Raw genomic sequence first — 22,374 nt, 5'->3', positions numbered from 1 at the left:
AGTCACTTGCCTCCCTGTGGGTGCTCTCACCCCAAAGATGGGACAACACATCTAGAATATGATGAGAACAAAAGGAGAGGGTTCATCTCGGGGCAGCCAGGGGGCGTCCCCAAGAGCTGTGTGGAAGACTCTCCTCCCCCAGCCAACCCTGCCTTCTAACTCTTGAACACCAGGAGGTGTAACTCCCCTGGGAAGATATGGTTTGCCTGGCAAGTGGTAAGAGCACTGCGCACGTGGGTTCTAGCTGCTTGACTGTGCACCCTGGCCCTTCACAACGATTACAAGATGCTGAATCCTGTGTCGGGTTGATTTGGGTCTCCACGTCCTGTAACACCGCTGGTTACAGGCTTTCTGCTTAAATTACTCTTAAATTAAGTTCTGCAAATGATTCAACAGACCTAACATGCCCTAGCTACTTCTACCCCTGGGAGTGGGGGGCAGCGGATGGGACGCTGGGGAGGGGGCCCGGCCCAGCTCACTGCAGGAGGTGGACAGCAGCAGCCTTTCGGATGAGCCGCTGGGTCAGGGGTGAGCCGGGCTTCAAGGCGTCACGCTCCATCAGGAGGCTTGGCACCACATTCCTGTGGATGCCAGAAGTGCATTTTAAGGCTGCCTGGATCAGCAGCCTTGGTTGAAGACGTCTCTCTGGGCTTTGCTGCCTCCGATCTGCACCATCTGGTAGCGGATGGGCAGGAGCAGCTCCACGACATGGTCGGGGTTCCCCTTCTCGGTCTCCACCAGGGCCTGGCACAGGGGCAGCCCCACGTCACGGGCCAGGAGGTGCTGGTAGTTCTCCCCGGGGGACTCGCTGGCATCCTGCAGGGTGCTCAGAAGCTCTTGTGTGGTCTGGGTGTCCCCAGCTCCCAGGGAGGCCATCAGGAAGTGCGCATCGTTGAACAGCAGGATGTGGTCACGGCTGAGCTTCTGGGTCAGGGGCAGGATGTCCTGCCACCGCTCACCCACGGACACTCCTTCCGTGGACATCTGCAGCCGGTACAGCATGGAGCAGCTGTCCACCACATCCAGCATGGTTCCGCTGGTCTTCAAGCTGGGGAGGACATGGTTATCGTAAATGGTCAAGGTGGCCTCGTATTCGCCCTTTTCAATCAGATACAGAGCCCAGTGCCAATAATTATGACAAGCAAGCATATCAGAGTCCTTCCAGTGGGTTTCTGAGTGCTGCATAAACTCCAACCCGTCCTTGATTTCTGCTTTCATCTCGTGAATATGGGCAATGGTGTGCACCGACCATGCGTCCGTGGGGTTAATAGACAAAGCCTCTTTGGCAAGCTTCTCTGCCTTATCGTAGAAGTTGGTTTCCATTAATCCAAAAGAATAGATGCCTTTCGCATAGCTGCTCAGAGGGATGCTGGGTGTCCAGAAGGGATAAATTCGAGCCACAGAATCTCGCATCTGTTCCTGGTAGCCCAGGTAAAAATAAGCATCGTGGGAAAATTTTAGGGCTAACATGTCTGGTGGGTGGTCCCAGAGGATCTGTTCCCATAGATCACAGGCTCCGGAAAAGTTTCCCTTGGCAAAGGTCTCCACTGCAGACACGTGCAGCCGCTCCCGCTGCGTCAGTGGCTGGGTTTGGGAAACCTCCACCATGGTCTTCACGGCCAGGGCCAGCTCTCTCCAGCCTCACAGAGCTTCCAGTGCCGACCAGCACGAGCCCGCTGGAGATGGCGTGGCCCATTGCGAAGGTTGGATCTGCTGCTCTGAGCTTTGACAGGCGGCCCTCAGTGCCACCAAGACTTTGGTCATTAGTCCACGTTACATACTGGGTCAGGATAGCGTCGAACAGCTTGCAGGCCTCGTTGCTTGTGGTTGAGAGTGGGAGCCCGGAATCCTTCCATGCCTGGCAGTCGCGCAGCCGAGCGGGGGCAGCCGTGGAGACGCGAGGGTGGCGGGGTCCGGGGTGGCGGTCCCGGGCGCCTCCGCAGCGGTGCGGGCGCGGGGCGGGGCCAACAATATAGGTTCTAAATGAACTTTTAACATCTGCTAAAATGCCCCAATTGGCAAAACTAATCAATGCTTGGGCTCAAATTACAGTTATCCCCAGGGGTCCCACTAAGTATAAACATTGTACTCCCTAAAATCTTGGGAAAGTCACTAAATAGAAAATAGAGAAAAATAAGTATGCTTCACTTTAACTATAGCCTTGCCTAAATTTCCCATATTCATAGTACTTATTGCTCTAATATATCCCATATTGGATACAGATCTCTAACACAATGAATTAAAATTAAGTTTTGGCATTTATAAATTGGCAGAATAATAATGAGACCTCCATAGACCTCCAGTTAATATGGCCCAATGTAAGAACAGGGCCTTTAAGTAGTAAAACTATTATATAAGACCTAATTAATAAAGGAATGATTTCCCCACTGATTCTTTAACAACTCAGTTTGCCTGATTTCAAACAACAAAAAAAGCATGGATGACTCAGGATTGATAAATGCAACCCTAATTTTATGGTCCCATCTAGTAATTATTTCATACCTAGTGCCTAATATTAAAATTATTGATGCCATCCAATCAACAACCAGTAGATATTTTACTATTACAGATTTATGTAATATGTTCTGTTTAGTGCCAATTTCAACAGCCTCTCAGCTGCAGTTTGCCTCACCTCCAAAGGGACACAATATACCCTTTCCAGGCTGCCCATGAGGTTCCTCACAGCTTTACTATCATACATCATCCATATTCGTTACAGACAGGATCTTAACTTTCTCCACAAATAGCACTATGACGTTACATTGATGACAATCCTCCAAGGATACTCATTGGATACATTCATTAAGGACAATTAAGGACATACAAATCCCTTTTGGGTTCTGGTGGCAACATATTTACAAATTTTTCTTAATCTCACCGATGCTACTTACAAATCAGCCTATCTTAAATGGGGTTCCTCCTACAAACACTCTAGAATCTGTCCCAATTAAAATCAACAGGCACTTCCATTAGTGCCCTCAGAGACTCCTTCACTAAAGAGGTTTGACACCTTTTCTCATGCCTCCTGGGGTATCTGGACCACATATAATGTCATAAGTTGCCCCAAAGCCTCTGGTGCAAGAAGCTGGTCCTCTTGGCCCTTTGATAAACTCTTCTGGCTACATACTGGTATGTCCTGGAAATAAGGACTCTCACTCATGGGCCCTGAACCCACGACCATCCATACCCAGCTTCTCATTAGTCTTTGGATCATGGAAACAGCATACCACAAGCTCAACACGGCTATTCAGGGCTCCTGAAGACAGGGTGCAGGCGGTCCGAGCCCTCTGGTATATTCCACCTACAGGAGGGAGTGGATTTCCCTGTCTTTAGTCTCTTGCCACATGCCACAGTGCCAGAGGAGGTCACCCCTCCTCAAGATCACTAGGCTACCCAGTGAATATCTTTTTTTTTTTAAGATTTTATTTATTTATTTATTTATTTATTTATTTATTCATTCATTCATTCATTCATTCATTCATTCATTTGAGACACAGAGAGAGAGAGCAAGAGAGGCAGAGACACACGCAGAGGGAGAAGCAGGCTCCATACAGGGAGCCTGATGTGGGACCCGATCCTGGGACTCCAGGATCATGCCCCAGGCCGAAGGCAGGCTCTAAACCCACTGAGCCACTGAGGGATCCCACCCGTGAATATCTTAAAATAAATTGAGTGCAGAGATGGAAATATATAGACTGTATGGACAGCATTGCCACCATCACAAATGGAGCTCAGTGGAATATTACTGTCTTTCATCCTATAGCCAAGATAACCCTGATAAAAGGATGGACCAGGGATCAATACAGTTGATCAAACTTAAGGCAATCATCTTAGCACTGGATCCTCTGGCCATCAAACAGTCCCATCTGCACACTCATCACAAACTTTTGGATCATTGCTGAGAGTTATCCCCTTCAGGGTAAAGTATTACAGAATGTCCTGCCTCATGTACACCAAAAGATAAATAAAAATCTACTGAGTTGAGACCACAATGTGAAGCCTTTCTGGGATGTTCTTTATCCTCTTCAGAGTTACAGACACTTTCCTGGGTACAAATTTCACTTCTTAGAATACATGGTACTGGGCTCTTTAAGAAATGTGTTTAGTAGAACTGTTATGCCCCTGATAGTTCCCAGATAGTTTGAGAGACATATGGTCTCCTCCAATAACTCCTATTCAAATGCCATTCTGACTAATGAGTCTCTTCTTGCCCCAGGCCTTAATACCTAATTCACAATTATAAGTATTAATTTTATGTATCACTGGGCCAGAGAGTGCCCAGATACTTAGTCAAACATTATTCTAGATGTTTCTGTAAGGTCATTTTTGGATGATATTAACATTTAAATCAGTTGACTTTGAGTAAAGCAGATTGCCCTCTCTAATATGGGTGGGTGGGCCTCATCCAATCAGTTGAAGGTCTGAGTAGAACAAAGAGACTGGCCTCCCTCGAGCAAGAGAAAATTCTCCAGCAGACTGCTTTCCAATTTCATTTGTAATATTAGTCCTTCCTGGTTATATAGCACACTGCCTTTTACACTGTGATTGCAGCAATGTTTCTCTAGGTTTGCAGCCTGCTAGTTCATCGGGCAGATTTTGGATTTGCTGGCCTGAATCTCTGAAAAATCCTGACTGATAAACCCACTTTAACAAGCTTTCCCACTATTCTTTCCTATACTTGAAAGGGGTTATGTTTTTCCTCCATGCATGTAAAAAGCCCATTAATATGACTCTCCCTATCTCTCTAAACTTTTAATTTTATCTTCATCCTGTAAGCCCTGGAATCCCAGGTGCATACTCTCCTTGTCCCATGGGCCAGGTAGTAACCATCTGATATGGGGCCCATTGATCCCAAACTTCTATCACTCAAATAAATCCCAAATTCCCAAAACAACAACAAAAGACTTCCTGAATATTTAGTTATAATAGGTGCATAATTAAACTGGATTCTCCCTTTGATCCCATTTAGGAAATTAAAATTAGTTCTCTAGGGGGATCCCTGGGTGGCTCAGCAGTTTAGCGCCTGCCTTTGGCCCAGGGCACGATCCTGGAGTCCCAGGATCGAGTCCCATGTCAGGCTCCCGGCATGGAACCTGCTTCTCCCTCCTCCTGTGTCTCTGCCTTTCTCTCTCTCTCTCTCTGTGTCTATCACAAATAAATAAATCTTTTAAAAAATTTAAAAAAATAAAATTAGTTCTCTAGAGCCATTCCCACAGACAACGTGGAATACCAAAAAAGGTAGATAGAAAATTCCACTTATTAAATAAAAATCACAGGGGATCCCTGGGTGGCGCAGCGGTTTGGCGCCTGCCTTTGGCCCAGGGCGCGATCCTGGAGACCCGGGATCGAATCCCACATCGGGCTCCCGGTGCATGGAGCCTGCTTCTCCCTCTGCCTGTGTCTCTGCCTCTCTCTCTCTCTCTCTCTCTGTGACTATCATAAATAAATAAAAATTAAAAAATAAATAAATAAATAAAAATCACAGAGATCATAATAAAAATCAACATCATACCCCATAATGTTGACATAGTCCAGAGGAGAACCCATATCAGACAACCAAAGCTCATTGACTGCAGCTGCACACCATTCTGTTCACTACTGTTTTATTACTATTAGTCCAAGTGCTTTCATTTGTCTACAACAGAGAAACCCAAACCCTCCAAGTAAACTACAGTTTCAACTAAACATGGCAATACTGAAGCCCACATGCCATTTGTTTGGCTAATGTGAACCCTACAATCCAAGGAAACTTGCCTATCACCAGCTAAACCAAGAACTGAAGCAAAGGGCCACATTAGAGGGCCTGCCTACAGTTTTATGCTGGAGCTCCAGCCTCAGCCACATATATTTATTAAGAGCAACCTGATGCCCTTACTAATAACACCCGAAGTACCCAGGCTGACGCTGGCAGGCTGGGTCCAAAGGCCCATAGGGGGTCTTAAAGGACCAGCCAAGAAGTTCCTTGGCCTTACATAGGATAGGAATCAAATGCAAGCCAGGAGATGAGAGCAGTCTAGCGACAGTATATAGAGAATGAAGGTACAGACAGAGTGTCTGGAAGACTCTGGAAGGAAGGGAGAGAGCCTCATCTTTGCTCTGCATCTGGAGTTTTTCCTGAGGATTGTGGTCCAGTGTACATGTCCTCTCAGACATCCAGGAACTGGTTAGAACAAGGACAAAGGCCCAGGTGTCCTTCATAAGTCAATTATTTGTTTGAACCAGGGAGTAGGGATAGAAATGTCTAGCACTGGTGGTCTGGAATATGCATATGATGATTTCATCTGGTCATTGTCATCTGGTCCTAACTTAAATATTGTCTATTTTTCTGGAAGACTCTAAAGATATTATTAACTCTTTGTCCCTCACAAGGAAGGCATACACTATTTGCCCTATGGGGCATGTATAAAGTGGAGGTATAGGTCCTAGCAAGAATAGAAGCAGGAAGGAGCAAAAATATTTTTATGGAGCTCTTCAGTTTCCCTCCCTCAGATCACATGATTTAAAACCTATTTATAACAGAGTCCCTCTTATCACCCATCTGGGCAAACCCTTGGACTATTGGACCTTTAAAATTCAGTCACCCTAATGGATGTTTTTTTTAAATCACCCTTTCATGCATAATATCAAAGTAGACTTGCATATTGTTTTATTATAAAGCCATTTCTAGAGGAAATACTCCCCTCCATGTTCGTTTGTTTCTTAAATTCCACATGAATGAAATCGTATGGTGTTTGTCTTTCTCTGACTGACTTATATTACTTAGCATAATATTTTCTGGCTTAACGGAAACACTTCTGATCAAATTTTTATAGTCCTGTGCTTTATGGTAGTAATTGGGAAAATTAGAAGGAGGGATAAAATTGATAGAATACTAAATTTATATTTTATAGTTTATTATATTTTATATGCTGGATAAAATAGAATTATTTTAACTAACATTGTGCTTTATCTTTGGTGCTGATCTTTCTGATTATTTTAATTATGGGTTTAATGAAGACACCTGGAAAACTTACTATGAAAAACAAAAGAGGATATGAATGAGACTTGAAGTTATACCAGTTACCTCTACTACAAATAAAATTACAGTAGTTAGTAAATATTCCATAATACCACAGCCTTTTCGACAGGCCCCCAAATCACTTTTTTCCCATTAAAGTTAAATGCTGTAAAATAGTTTAAATTTTTAATTCTCTTTACCACATTTGTTTTTTTCCCTTTCTTCCCTTTTAGTTTCATATTAATGGTTATCTGGTGTTCTTAGTTTTGAGTCACAGACTAGCCATAGCTGGTTTTTTTTTCTTTATGTGGCCTATGAGTTAAAATTGGTGTGATATCTTTTTTTAAGATTTTTTTTAAATTCAGTTAGCTACTGTATAGTACATCATTAGTTTCTGATGTAATGTTCAATAATTTATCAATTGCATATAATACCCAGTGGTTATCACATCATGTGCCTTCCCTAATGCCCATCACCCACTTACCCCATTCCCTCACCCCCCTCCTCTCCAGCAGTCCACAGTTTGTTTCCCACAGTTGAGAGTCTTTCATGATTTTTCTCCCTCTCTGGTTTCTTCCCATTCAGTTTTCCCTCCCTTCCCTGACTATCCTCTGCACTGTTTCTTATATTCCACATATGAGTAAAACCATATGATAATTTTCTTTCTCTGATTAACTTATTGCACTCAGTTATTATACCCTCTAGTTCCATCCATGTTGATGTAAATGATAAGTATTCATCCTTTCTGATGGCTGAGTAATATTCCATTGTATAAACATACCACATCTTTACCCATTCATCTGTCAATGGATATCTCAGCTCCTTCCATAGTATTGCTATTATAGACATTGCTTCTATAAACATTGGGGTGCAGGTACCCCTTGGGATCACTACATTTGTATCTTGGAGGTAAACACAGTAGTGCAATTGCTAGGTATTAGGGTAGCTCTATTTTTAGATTCCAGAGGAACCTCCACACTCTTTTCCAGAGTGTCTGTACCAGTTTGCATTTCCATCCACATCCTTGCCAATATTTGTTGTCTCCTGTCTTGTTAACTTTAGCCATTCTGACTGGTGTAAGGTGATATCTCATTGTAGTTTTGATTTGTATTTTCCTGATGACCAGTGATGTGGAGCATTTTTTCATGCATCTGTTGGCCATTGGTATATCTTCTTTGGAGTAATGCCTGTTCATGTTTTCTTCCCATTTCTTCTTTTTCTTCTTTTTAATATATTTTTTTAAGATTTTATTTATTTATTCAGGGAGAGAGAGAGAGAGGCAGAGACACAGGGAGGCAGAGGGAGAAGCAGGCATCATACAGAGAGCCTGACATGGGACTCGATCCAGGGTCTCCAGGATCACACCCTGGGCTGCAGGCAGCGCTAAACCGCTGCACCAGCAGGGCTGCCCTTCTTTTTAATATTTTATTTAAATTCATTTTGCCAATATTATACACACACACACACACACACACACACACCCAGTGCTCATTCCATCAAGTGCCCTCCTTAGTGCCTGTCACCCAGTTATCCCATCCCTCCATCTCTTCCCCTTCTGCAACCCTCAGTTTGTTTCCCAGAGTTAGGAGTCTCTCATGGTTTGTCTTCCTCTCTGATTTTTCTCCACTTAGTTTCCCCTCCTTTCCCTTATTGTCCCTTCACTATTTCTTATATCCCACATATGAGTGAAACCATAGATAATTGTCTTTCTCCAAATGACTTAATTACACTCAGCATAATATCCTCCAATTCCATCCTTGGCAAAGCAAATGGTAAATATTCGTCCTTTCTAATAGCTGAGTAATATTCCATTGTGTGTGTGTATCTCACATCTTCTTGATCCATTCATCTGTCAAAGGACATCATTGCTCCTTCTACAGTTTGGCTATTGTGGACATTGCTGCTATTAACATTGGGGTGCAGGTGTCCTGTAGTTTCACTAGAATTGTATCTGGTAAATACCCAGTAGTGAAATTGCTAGGTCATAGGGTAGCTCTATTTTTAACTTCTTGGGGAATATCCACACTGTTTTCCAGAGGGGCTGTACCAGCTTGCATTTCCATCAACAGTACAAAAGGGTTCCCCTTTCTCCATATCCTCGCCAACATTTTTTGTTTCCTGTCCTGTTAATTTTAGCCATTCTCACTGGTGTAAAGTGATATCTAATTATGGTTTTGATTTGTATTTCCCCGATGCCAAGTGATGTGGAGCATTTTCTCATGTGCTTGTTGGCCATGCATAGGTCTTCTTTGGAAAAATGTCTGTTCATGTCTTCTGACCATTTCTTTGCATTATTTTTTTGTTTTGGGCATGCTGAGTTTGCTAAGTTCTTTATAGATCTTGGATACTAGCCCTTTATCTGATGTGTCGTTTGCAAATATCTTCTCCCATTCTGTAGGTTGCCTTTTAGTTTTGCTGACTATTTCCTTTGCTGTGCTGAAGCTTTTTATCTTGATGAAGTCCCAATAGTTCATTTTTACTTTTGTTTCCCTTCCCTTTGGAGACCTTTCTTGCAAGAAGCGGCTGCGGCCGAGGTTGAAGTGGTTGCTGCCTGTGTTCTACTCTAGGATTTTGATGGATTCCTGTCTCACATTTACATCTTTTACCCATTTTGAGTTTATCTTTATGCATGGTGTAAAAGAATGGTTCAGTTTCTTTTTTCTGCATGTGGCTGTCCAATTTTCCCAACACCATTTGTTGAAGAGATTGTCCTTTTTCCACTGAATATTATTTCTTGCTTTTTTGAAGATTAGTTGACCATAGAGTTGAGGGTCCATTTCTGGGTTCTCTATTCTCTTCCATTGATCTGTGTGTCTGTTTTTGTGCCAGTTCCATGCTGTCTTGATAATCATAGTTTTGTAATACAACTTGAAGTCAGGCATTGTGATGCTCCTGCTTTGGTTATCTTTTTCAACATTCTTCTGAATATTTAGGTTCTTTTCTGTTTCCATACAAATTTTAGGATTATTTGTTCCAGGTCTGTGAAAGCTTTGATGATATTTTGATAGAGATTTCATTGAATGTTAGATTTCTCTGGGTAGCATAGACATTTTCACAATATTCATTCTCTAATCCATGAGCATGGGATGTTTTTCCATCTTTTTGTGTCTTCCTCAGTTTCTTTCATAAGTGGCCTATAGTTTTCAGAATACATATCTTTCAACTCTTTGGTTACGTTTATTCCTAGGTATTTTTTGGGGGGGGGGTTGGTGCAGTTGTAAATGGGGATTGATTCCTCAATTTCTCTTTCTTCAGTCTCATTGTTAGCATGTAGAAATGCAACTGATTTCTGTGTATTGATTTTATATCCTGCCATGATATTGCTGAATTGTTGTATGGGTTCTAGCAATTTTGGGGTAGAGTCTTTTGGGTTTTCCACATCAAGTATCATATCATTTGCAAAACTGAGAGTTTGACTTCTTCTTTGCTAATTTGAATGCCTTTTACTTCTTTTTGTTGTTTGATTGCTGAGGCTAGGACATCTAGTACAATGTTGAACAACAGTGGTAAGAGAGGGTATCCCTGTTGTGTCCCTGACTTTAGGGGAGATGCTCTCAGTTTTTCCCCATTGAGAATGATATTCACTGTGGGCTTTTTATATATGGTTTTTATGATGTTTAGGTATGTTCCCTCCATCTCTACATTGTTGAGAGTTTTAATCAAGAAAAGATGCTGTATTTTGTCATAGGTTTTTTTATGCATCTATTGAGAGGATCCTTTCTTTTATTAATGTGATGTATCATGCAGATTGACTTGTGCCTGTTAAACCACGCTTGCAGTCCAGGAATAAGTCCCACTTGGTCATGGTGAATGATCCTTTCAATGTACTGTTGGATCCTACTGACTAGTATCTTGGTGAAAGTTTTGGTATCCATGTTCATCAGGGATATTGGTCAGTAATTCTCCTTTTTTTATAGGGTCTTTGTTGGTTTTGAGATCAAGATAATGCTGGCCTCATATAATGAATTTGGAAGTTTTTCTTCTATTTCTATTTTTTTAAAACAGCTTCAGAAGAATAGGTATTGATTCTTCTTTAAATGTTTGGTAGAAATACCCTAGGAAGCCATCTTGCCCTGGATTCTTGTTTTTTTTTGGGAGGTTTTTGATGCCTGCTTCAATTTCCTTGCTGCTTATGCATGCTCAGGCTTTCTATTTTTTCCTGTATCTGTTTTGGTAGTTTATAAGTTTCTAGGAATGCATCTATTTCTTTCAGATTGCCTAATTTGTTGTCATAGATTTGCTCATAATAGGTTCTTATAATTGTTTGTGTTTCCTTGGTGTTGGTTAGGATCTTTCCTCTTTCACTTGTGAAAATCACAAGTGAATTTATTTATTTAGGTCCTTTCTCCTTTACTTTTTGATAAGTCTGGCTAGAGGTTTATCATTCTTATTAACTCTTTTCAAGAATCAGCTCCTAGTTTCATTGATCTGTTCTACTGCTCTTTTGGTTTCTCTTTCATTGATTTTTGTTCTCATCTTTATTATTTTTCTTCTTCTCCTGGGTTTAGGCTTCATTTGATATTCTTTTTCTGGCTCCTTTAGGTGTAAGATTTGCTTGTGTTTTTGAGAATTTTCTTGTTTCTTGAGAAAGGCCTTATTGCAATATGCTTCCCTCTTAGGACCACCTTTGCTGTATCTCAAATGTTCTGAATGGTTTTTTTTTTTTTATTTCATTTGCTTCCATGAATTTTTAAAATTCTTCTTGAATTTTCTGTTGACCCACTCATTCTTTACTAGGTATTGACCTCCTAATGTTTTTGTGTTCTTCCAAATTTTCTCTTGGAATTGAGTTCATGTCTTAAACCATCGTGGTTTAGAATATGCAGGGAATAATCCTCATCTTTTGATATCAATTGAGACCTGATTTGTGACCCAGTTTGTGATCTATTCTGGAGAATGCTCCTTGTATACTACTCGAGAAGAATGTGTATTCTGTTGCATTAGGGTTGAATGCTCTACATGTATCTGTTAAGTCCATCTGTTCCAGTTTATCATTCTAAGCCCTTGTTTCCTTGTTGATATTCTGCTTATATTATCTATCCATTGCGTGAGTGGGGTATTAAAGTCCCCTACTATTGTTGTATTATTATCAACATGTTTCTTCAATTTTTTTATCAGTTGCTTGATATAATTGGCTGCTCCCAAGTTAAGAACATAAATATTTATAATTGTTTGATCTTGTTGGATAGACTCTTTAAGTATGATATAGTGTCCCTCTTCATCTCTTATTACAGTCTTTGGTTTAAAGTCTAATTTATCTGATATAAGGATTGCTACCCCAGCTTTCTTTTGAGTTCCATCAGCATGATAAATAGTTCCCCATCCCCTTACTTTCAATCTGGAGGTATGTCTGGGTCTACGATTCATCTCTTATAGACAGCATATCAATGAGTCTTGCTTTTTTACCCAATCTGATACTGTATGTCTTATGATTGGAGCATTTAGCCCATTTACATTCAGAGGAACTATTGAAAGATATGAATTTTATTGCCGTTGTATTACTTGTTTAGTCACTGTTTCTGTAGATTGTCTTGTTCCTTTCTGGTCTATGTTACTTTTGGATTCTTTCTTCACCTAAAGTATCCCTTTTAATATTTCTTGCACGTTGGTTTAGTGATCACAAATTCTTTTCGTTTCTGTTTTTCCTGGAAGCTCTTTATCTCTCCTTCCTTTCTGAATGACAGCCATGATGAATAAAGTATTCTTGGCTCAATGTTTTTCCCAATTATCACCCTGAATATATCATGTTAATCCCTTTTGGACTGGACTGTCTCTGTGGATAGGTCTGCTGCCAGACCAATGTTTCTACCCTTGTGGATTAAGGACCTGCTTTCAGGATTAAGATTAAACTGCTATCAGGATTTTCTCTTTATCTCTGAAATTTGCGAGCTTCACTATTACACGTCAAGGTGTTAAACTATTTTTATTGATTTTGAGGGCATTTCTCTGGGCCCCTTGGACTTGAATGCCTGTTTCCTTCCCCAGGTTAAGGAAGTTCTCAGCCAAAATTTGTTCAAATAAACCTTCTGCCTCCACCTTTCCTCATCTTCTGGAACCCCTATTATTTGAATATTATTGCACTTTATGATATCACTGATCTCTCAAAGCTTCCCCTTATGATCCAGTAGTTCCTTTTCTTTCTTTTTCTTGGCTTCCTTAGTTTCCATTATTTGTCTTCTGTATCATTGATCTCTTCTGTTTCATTTACCCTAGTGCTTAGAGCCTCCATTTTTTACTGCTTCTCAGTAATAGTATTTTTAAATTTTGCCTGATTGGATTTTACTTCTTTTATTTCTACAGTAAGGGATTCTCTAGTGTCTTTTATGCTTTTTTTTTCCAACCCCAGCTAGTATCTTTATAATTATTATTCTGAATTCTAGCTCTGACATCTTACTTATATCCATCTTGATTAAATCTATGGCAGAGAATATTGCCTCTGGTTCTTTCTTTTGTTGTGATTTTCTCCTTCTAGTCATTTTGTCCAGAAAAGAAAGGAGAGTAGAAAAGAAAAAAAGGAACAAACCCAGCAAGAACAGCAATAATAATATTAACAACAATAATATTTCAGGATGTGATCCTGGTATATGTATGTATACTCTGCAGTTGTATGTTAGTTGCTCTTTCCCACTGGTCCTTCCTCTATAAAGTTCCTCCTTGCTTGTAGTTGGGGAGTATTTGTTCCTTTAAGTAGGTATGTTCTTTTTTCTTTTTTTTTTTTAAGGATTTTATTTATTTATTCATGAGAGACACACAGAGAGAAAGAGAGGCAGAGACACAGGCAGAGGGAGAAGCAGGCTCTATGCAAGGAGCCTGTCGTGGGACTTGATCTTGGGTCTCCAGGACCACACCCTGGACTGAAGGTGGCGCTAAACCGCTGAGCCACAGGGGCTGTCAGGTAAGTATGTTCTGATTTGTTTGTGAAGTTAAGCCAGAAGCTGAAGTTTTGGTGCTTTCTTTAATCAGTAGACTTGGTATATGCTAGGATTTGTGTTTGTCTTCTGAGGAAGAGGCCTGTTGCTCTGGCTCACAGTGTGACGTGCTCTTAAAGATGCTTCTGCCAGGACAGGAGGTGGGGTTTAGTGTAGGGGATTCCAGTCTCCAGTAGAGGTGCTGTGTTTCTCTTTGGAATCTGACTGGGCTGGTGGGCAGGAAGAGGGAGTGGTGGTAGAAGTAGAATATGGTGTTCCTTTGTCCCTGGAGGTGGAACTCCTAGAAGCTGCTCAGGAAGCCCACTCAGAAAAGTGAGCAATCTCCGGTGGCCCAGCCCTTGTTAATTCCCTGGCCTAACTTGTCTATGTCTGGGTTATCAATATGCCCAGACTCATAGACCTCTTGTATTTTATATCTGGCTAGTGGCTAGGATTCAAAACTCCAAGTTTTAAAGGGCCTAATAATGTTCGCACCCACTCCAGTCCCCCAGTGGAAAGACTCAGGGAATACTGAGCACTATCATGCCCTAGAAAAGCCTTAGCTCAGTGTGCACAGAGGCTAGAGTTTATTGTAACTCAGGGAAAAGCTGGAGCCAGGCTATTAACCATCTGCACTTGACTCAGTCCTCTACTCCCCTTTCTCCCAGGAAAGCCATTGCAGAGGCTAGAATCTACTGTGGCAGACAGCAAAAAGCAGCGGCCATGTTATCAATGATACGCTCCAGTCTCTATGGTGTTCCATAGTGGCTGTTTTTGCACAAGCCCAGAAGTATAAACCTACTGTGGCTCAGAGCAAAAAGCAGCAACCAAGTTATCTGGGATCCACTCTAGTTCCTGTACACTGCTCCTTCAGTCCCACAAAAGTGGCTATTGGTGCACACACAGAGATTTAAGCCTATTAAATCAGAGCAAAAAGTGGTAGCGAGGTTATCCTGGATCTGCTTTAGTCTCTGCACTTCCCTCAGTGAGTCCTAATAAAGCTGCTGCTTGGTACATGCACAGAAGCTTAAGCCCTATTGTGGCTCACACCCAAGAATTTAAGAGGTTTTCTGCCCTCTGCATGACCCTCTGACCTTGCTGCAGCACTGTCCCTTTGTCTCTGGAGAGGACTAATATGCTCCTCCATATACCCTCCAGGAGGCAGAGCAATTTTGCCCTAGGCCACCCAGAGATCCACATGCCACACTTATTCTGGAGTCACAAACTGCTGCAATCTTTCCAACTTTACCCCTCTTCTTGAATTTGCTCCACAAACTGGTCTTCTTCCCTTCCTGGCCTCAATGGTTCCCAATCCTCAATTTTTAGGGCTCTGAACCATGTTTCTGCCAAATTCACTCACTCCAACTGTGCAGATTGTTTTGTATTCCTCTGATCCTCTTCCTAGTTTCAAAAATAGTTAAAGGTTGATTTAGTTGTATTCAAAGGGTGAGGCAAGTTCAAGGTTGCCCTACTACTCTGCCAGCTTGGACCTCCTGAAATTGCTTCTATTGCCATGTGAAAAAAGATGGTCCTTTAAAGATGGTTTCTAGACGCGCTAGTTTCACAGATTTAAGTAGATGGCACTTTCAATATGTTTACACACATACATTTGAAGACACTTCTTTCTCTACGAAATAAATGAAATTGAAAAATGGTTTCTACACATACTTGTTTCGCTAAGTATATGGTATATTCTTTATGCTTCCATACATACATTTGAAGACACTTATCTCTCCATGAAAGATGTTATTTAAAAGATGATTTCTCCACAGAAACCTCTCACTAAATTAGGCATATGGCTGTTTCTTTATGCTTCCACACATACATGTGAAAATGCATCTTTCTACATGAAAGGAGATGTTAGTTGAAGCATGGTTTGTGAACAGACAATTCATGGAGGTAAGTATATGGCACTTTCCTTATATTTCCACACATTCTTTTCAAAACACTTTTATCTCCATGAAAGATGTTATTTGAAAGATGGTTCTACACAAACATGTTTCACTGAGTTAAGTAAATGGCACTTTCTTATGCTTCCACAAACATTTCTAAAACAGTACTATCTTCAAGAAAGATGTTAGTTGAAATACTATTTCTATACAGAGTTGTTTCATTAAGTATATGATACTTTCTTTATGCTTCCACACATACATTTGAAAACACTTCCATCTTCGTAAAGTAAGATATTAATTTAAAGATGCTATCCATGGAGCACCTGGATGGCTCAGATGGTTAAGCATCTGCCCTCAGTTCAGGTCATGATCTCAGGGTCCTGGGATCAAGCCCCAAGCTGGGCTCTCTGCTCAATGGGGAGTCTGCTTCTCCCTCTCCCTCTACCTTTCCCCCTCTGCTTATGCTTTCTTTCTCTTTCTCTCTCTCTCTCTCAAATGAATAAATAACATATTTTAAAAATAAAGATGCTTTCCATACAGTATTCTTTTTTTTTAAATTATTATTATTTTTTTAAATTTTTATTCATTTATGATAGTCACACAGAGAGAGAGAGAGAGAGAGAGAGAGAGGCAGAGGGAGAAGCAGGCTCCATGCACCGGGAGCCCGACATGGGATTCGATCCCGGGTCTCCAGGATCACGCCCTGGGCCAAAGACAGGCGCTAAACCGCTGCGCCACCCAGGGATCCCTATACAGTATTCTTTTATAGAGTTACTATATGGCAGTTTCCTCATGCTTCCACATATACTCTTTTGAAGCCTTCTGTCTTCATGAAAGAAGATATTAGTTGAAACATGCTTTCTACAGGAACTTGTTTCTCTGAGTTAAGTATTTGGCACTTTCCTTATCTTTCCACACATACATTTGAAAATGTTACAATCCTAATGAACTAAGATGTTAGTTGAAAGGTGCTTTCTATACAGTGTTCTTTCTTAGAGATATGTATATGGCACTTTCCTTATGCTTATACACATATATTTGAAAACATTTCAGTCATAAAGAAAGAAGTGAAAGGAAGAAGCAAAAAACTTACCCTCAGCCCTACAATATGCCTAGTCTCTAAAACCAAACACTGACCCAGAGCCTCACCCTAAAGCTTGCCCTCAACTCAGTTCTCAGGGCAGGTCTTACCACTGTCATCATATGCAACCCTATCATCTCCTGGACCCTCATCCTAAGCCTAGGCAAGTGTATTACCCTTCCTAGTCCTAGTATTAGTCTGTGGAAAGACGAGATTTTGGAGACAAGACTGGTGCAGGGTGGATCAGCCAAAACTACAGAAGGAAGCTGTGCCACATGGAACCACTAGGATGGAGCTGTAGTGCAAGATTCTAAGGAAAACCTGACCCTCAGTCCCACCATGTGCATGGCCCCTTGAAATCAAACCCTCACCCTGAGACTCATTCTAAGTCTTGCCCTCACCTCAGCCCTATGGGCAGGTCCCTACACTCTCATTGAATTGCCTCCTACCATCTCCTGGACCAGAACCCTAATCCTACCTGACTGGGCCTGAACCCTAGATCTAAAGTTACAATGGATTTGAGACACCTGGTCAATGCAAGACAAATCAGGCAGGAACACAGAAGGAAACCATGCCACATGAAACCCCAAAATGGAGCTGGAGAGTATGATTTTAGTGAAAGACCTAACCCTCACCAAAAACACCAGCATGTACCTGAGGCCAATCTGGAAGCCAGAGCTTCACCCTAATGCTAGCTGTCAACTCAGTCACAGGCAGATATCTGCACTGCCTTCAGATAGGTGTAACAAGTTCCGTATCAGAACCCCAACCTAGCCCTGACCAGAACCGAACCCTAGGTCTGAGTGCACAATGGATGTGAGACAGCTGGCCAGTACCAGATTATTCAGGGAGGAATTCTAAAGGAAATCATGGCATGTGCAACCTCCGGTTTAGAGCTAAAGAACTTAATTGTAACATAAACCTAACCATCCCCAACTGCATCAGCATCCCCATGAGGCCAAACCTGAAGCAGGAGCCTAACTCCCATCATTGCAGGCCCTCAAGCAAGCCCTCATGGAAGGTCTCTTCAGAGCCATCAGGTAGGCCCTTACTATCCCCCAGAACAGAACCCTTACCCTTGCCCTGGCTATGGCCCTGATTGGGCCCAAACTCGAGGTCTAAGGGCACAGTGGTTTTTGGAGACTTGGCCTATGTCAGACTATACAAATAGGAACAAAGAAAGAAACCGTGGGAAAAAAAAAAAAAAAAGGAAACCGTGCCTCGTACAACCCCTGAATGGAGCTGGAGAGCATGATTCTAACGAAAAAAAACAAAACAAACAAACAAACAAAAAAACCGCTCACCAAGATTATCAGCATCCCCCTGAGGACAGTCCAGAAGCTGGAGACTAACCCTAATGTTAAGATGGAAACCATGCCACCTGCAACCCCCTGGGATGGTACTACGAGCATGATTCTAGCAAGAAACCTATCCTTGATCAACAGCGTCAACATCTCTCTCAAGCCAAACACGAAACCAGATCGTCACTCCAATGTTAGACCTCAACTCAACCCTCAGGACAGGCCAAAAGCATGTTCTTACCATTTCCAGGACCCTCACCCTAAACCTAGGGATGGCTCTCACCCCATCTGGGCCTAAATGCTAAGTCTGAGAAAAGATGGGATTTGGGACACAAAACAAGCACAACACTAATCAGGCAGGAGCAAAAAGGAAACCATGCCAGTTGCAACTCCTGGAAGGAGTGTATCATTGTAGTGAAATTGCTGGATGGAGTGTATCATTGTAGTGAAATACCTAAAGCTCAGCAACACTAGGAACATGTCCCTGAAGCCAAACCTGAAATTTGAGCCTTAACCTAATGCAGCGCTTCAAATTTGCCCTAAGGGCAAATCTCTACACTGCCATCAGACAGGTACCTACTATCTCCCAGATCCTCATCCTAACCCTATGATGTTAAATCTGAGGAAAGATGAGATTTGGGACAAATGACGGACAGGATGAATGAGACAAGAATAGAGAAGCAAGCTCTGCCATGGACAACTGCATGAGCTGGAGAGCATGAATCTAGTGAAAAACCTAAAACTCAGTAACAGCATGAGCACCCCCTAGAGGCCTAACCATAAGCTAGAGACACCCTAATGCCAGCCCTCAACTCAGCCCTCAGGGCAGATCTCCACACTGGCATTGGATTAGCCCTTAGATGCTCTTGACATTAACCCTAATTCTAGCCTGGGCTGTGGCGATCACTGGACCCGAACCCTAGGTCTGAGGGCAAAATGGATTTGGGATACCTGGTCAATGCTAGACTAATTAGGCAGGAACACAGAAGGAAAACGTTTAACTTGTAACCCCCTGGATATTGCTGGAGATCACGCTACAAATGAAAAATCTAAAATTCAGCAATATTATAAGCATTACAATTTTAGTATATGTGCTGCTGAAGCGAACACTATTATGAGCATTTCAGAGGCCGGCCTAGAAGTCTGAGCCTCACCCAAATGCTAACCTCAATTCAGTCCTCAGGGCAGGAGTCCACATAGCCAGTAAATTGACCCCTAACATCTCCCAGACCATAACCCTACCCTTAGCACTGGATGTGGCCCCAACCAGGCCAGAATCCTATTATGAGGGCACAAAGGATTTGGGACGCCAGGCTGATGCTTGACTAATCAGGCAGGAATAGAGAAGGAAACCGTACCTCTTGCAACCCACAGGATGTTGCTAAAGATTGATTTTAGCAAAAAACCTAAACCTCAACAATAATATGAGTGATCTTTGAGGCCAAACTGGAAGCCTGAGCCACACCCTAATGCTAACCCTCAACCCAGCCCTCAGGGCAGGATTCTGCACTACAATGGGATAGGTAGTACCTATCATCTCCTGGATTCTCACCCTGACCCTAAGCATGGGGCTAGCCATATGTGGGCCTAAATGCTAAATCTAAGGAATAATGGGACTTGGGATAAATGACTGGTACAGCTCGAATCAGCCAAGAATACAGAGGCAAACCATGCCATGTGCAATCATCAGCAACGATCTAGAGATCATGATTCTAGTGAAAAATCTAAAATTTAGCAACAGAATTAGAATCTCCCTGAGGCAAAACCAGAAGCTGGAACCTGACCCTAATGTTAGCCCTGAATTCAGCCCTCAGAGCGTGTCTCCACATTGACATCAGATAGACTCCTACCATCGCCTGGACCCTAACCCTACCCCGCCTATGTATTTTACTAGGCCCAAAGCTTAGGTTGGAGGGCCCAATGGCATTGAGACACTGGCCGATGCTATACAAATCAGGCAGGAGAAAAGAAGGGAAGTGTGCCACTTGAAACCCTTAGGATGTTGTTAAAGATAACATTGTTGTTAGATTCCAGTGAAAAATTTAAAACTCAGTAACACAATGAGCATCCCTGAGACCAAACTAGAATACTGAGCCTTACCCTAATGCTAGAGTTCATCTCAGCCCTTAGGGCAGGATTCCACTCTGCCATGGAATTGGCCCATACTGTCTTATGGACCTACACCCTAAACCTAGCCTGGCTGAGGCCCTGACTGGGCTGAACACTAGGTCTGAAGGCAAAATGGATTTGAGATACCTGGCTGATTCCAGACTAACTAAGCAGGAACACAAAGGAAACTGTACCCCATTCAACCACCTGGATATCACTGGAGTCAAAGGTTGTAGCCAAAAATCTAAATTTCAGCAACACTAAGAGTATCTCTATGACCAAATCTGAATCCTGAGCCTAAGCCTAATGCTTGCTTTCAACTCAGACTTCACGGCAGATCTCCACACTGCCACCGGATAGTGGCACTTCACACTACCATCACCTGGACTGTAACCCAACCCTAACACTGCCTGTAGGGCTTACTGGGCCCAACCCCTAAGTCTGTGGGCACAATGGTATTGGGACTTCTGAACGATGCCAAACAAATCAAGCAGGAATAAAGAAGTAAACAGTACCACTTGAAACTCTCATGATGTTGCAGGAGACCATGATTCCAGAGAAAATTCTAAAACACAGCAAAGCAACACTATGAGCATCCCACTGAGTCCAAATCAGAAGCCTGAGCCTCATCCTAAGGCGAGCTGTCAACTCAGACCTCACAGCAGCTCTTAGTACTGCCATGGGATAGTTGCCTACACTCTCCTGGATACTCACCCAAACACTAACATGGCTATGGCCCTACCTGGGCCCAAATCCTACATCTGAGGAAAGACAGAATTTAGGAAACAAGGCTAGTAGAGGATAACCCAGGAAAGAATACAAAAGAAAGCTATGCCACATATCACCACCATGGTGGACCTAGAGAGAATGAATGTTATTCTAGCAAATAACATTAAAACTCAGCAACAGAATGATGTCCCCTTGCGGCCAAACGAGAAGGGGGAGACTCACCGTAATCCTAGCCTCAACTCAGTCCTCAGGTCAGGACTCTGCACTGCCACTATCAAAATTGACCACATCAGATAGGCTCCTACCATCTCCTGGAATGTAATCCATTGTGCTGGATGTGGCACTTAACTAGGTTTGAACCCTAGTTCTGAAGTCAGAGTGGATTCTATCCATCTGGCCAATGCCAGACTAATCAGGCAGGAACACAGAAGGAAACTGTGTCACTTGCTACCCAGGGATTTTGCTGGAGACCATGATTCTAGGGAAAAACCTGACACTATGAACATCCCATTGAGTTCAAATCAGAAGGCTGAGCCTCCCCCTAATACTAGCCCTCAACTTGCCTCCTAATGTAGGGCCTCAACTCACCCCTATGGGCAAATCTCTGCACTGCCATTGGACAGGTACTTACGATCTCCTAGATTCTCACCCTAACCCTAGGCACAGCTCTGGACCTAATTTGGCCCAAATGATAAGACAGGAAAGTCGGGATTTGGGACATAAGACTGATCCAAGACAAATCAGTCAGGAATACAGAAGCAGCCCAGCCATGCAAAACCATGGCGGTGGAGCTGGACAGCATGATTCTAAAAAGAAATCCTAAACTTCAGCCCCACAATGTGCTTAGTTCCAGAAACCAAATGCTAATCCTGAGCTTCACCCTAATACTCACCTCCACTCAGCCCACAGGGCAATATCCACATTGTCATCAAATAGGCCCCTACTATCTTCCAAAATGGAACCCTAATCCTAGACCTGGCACATAGACACAAGGATGGGACACCTAATTGATGCCAGACTTTTCAGACAAGAACATAGAAGGAAACCCTGCCACTTGCAACCCAAGGATATGCTGGAGACCATGATTCTAGGGAAAAACTTGACACTCAACAACATTATGAGCATCCCCATGAGGCCAAATCAGCTTAGACCCACCCGGATATTAGCCCTCAACTCAGACCTCAGGATAGGAATCCACACTGTCATCAAATTGGCCTCTAACTGCTCCTGGACCTTAACTTTAGCCCTAGCACTAGATGTGGAACTGACCAGCCTCGAACTTGACTTCTGAGGGCACAATGGTTTTGGGATACAAAAGCCATGCCAAACTAATCATGTAGGCACACAGAAGGAAACT

The 22,374-nt window shown here is 42.5% G+C and overlaps 1 pseudogene; it reads right to left on the bottom strand.

Moving 5' to 3' along the window:
• Positions 1-474: 474 nt before the first annotated feature.
• On the bottom strand, positions 475-21,940 carry LOC112918510 (tetratricopeptide repeat protein 38 pseudogene; annotated as a pseudogene).
• Positions 21,941-22,374: the final 434 nt, after the last annotated feature.

This window comes from Vulpes vulpes, chromosome 9, assembly GCF_048418805.1.
Source record: "Vulpes vulpes isolate BD-2025 chromosome 9, VulVul3, whole genome shotgun sequence".
Classification (NCBI taxonomy): domain Eukaryota; kingdom Metazoa; phylum Chordata; class Mammalia; order Carnivora; family Canidae; genus Vulpes; species Vulpes vulpes.
This window is presented reverse-complemented; position numbering and strand designations above follow the sequence as displayed.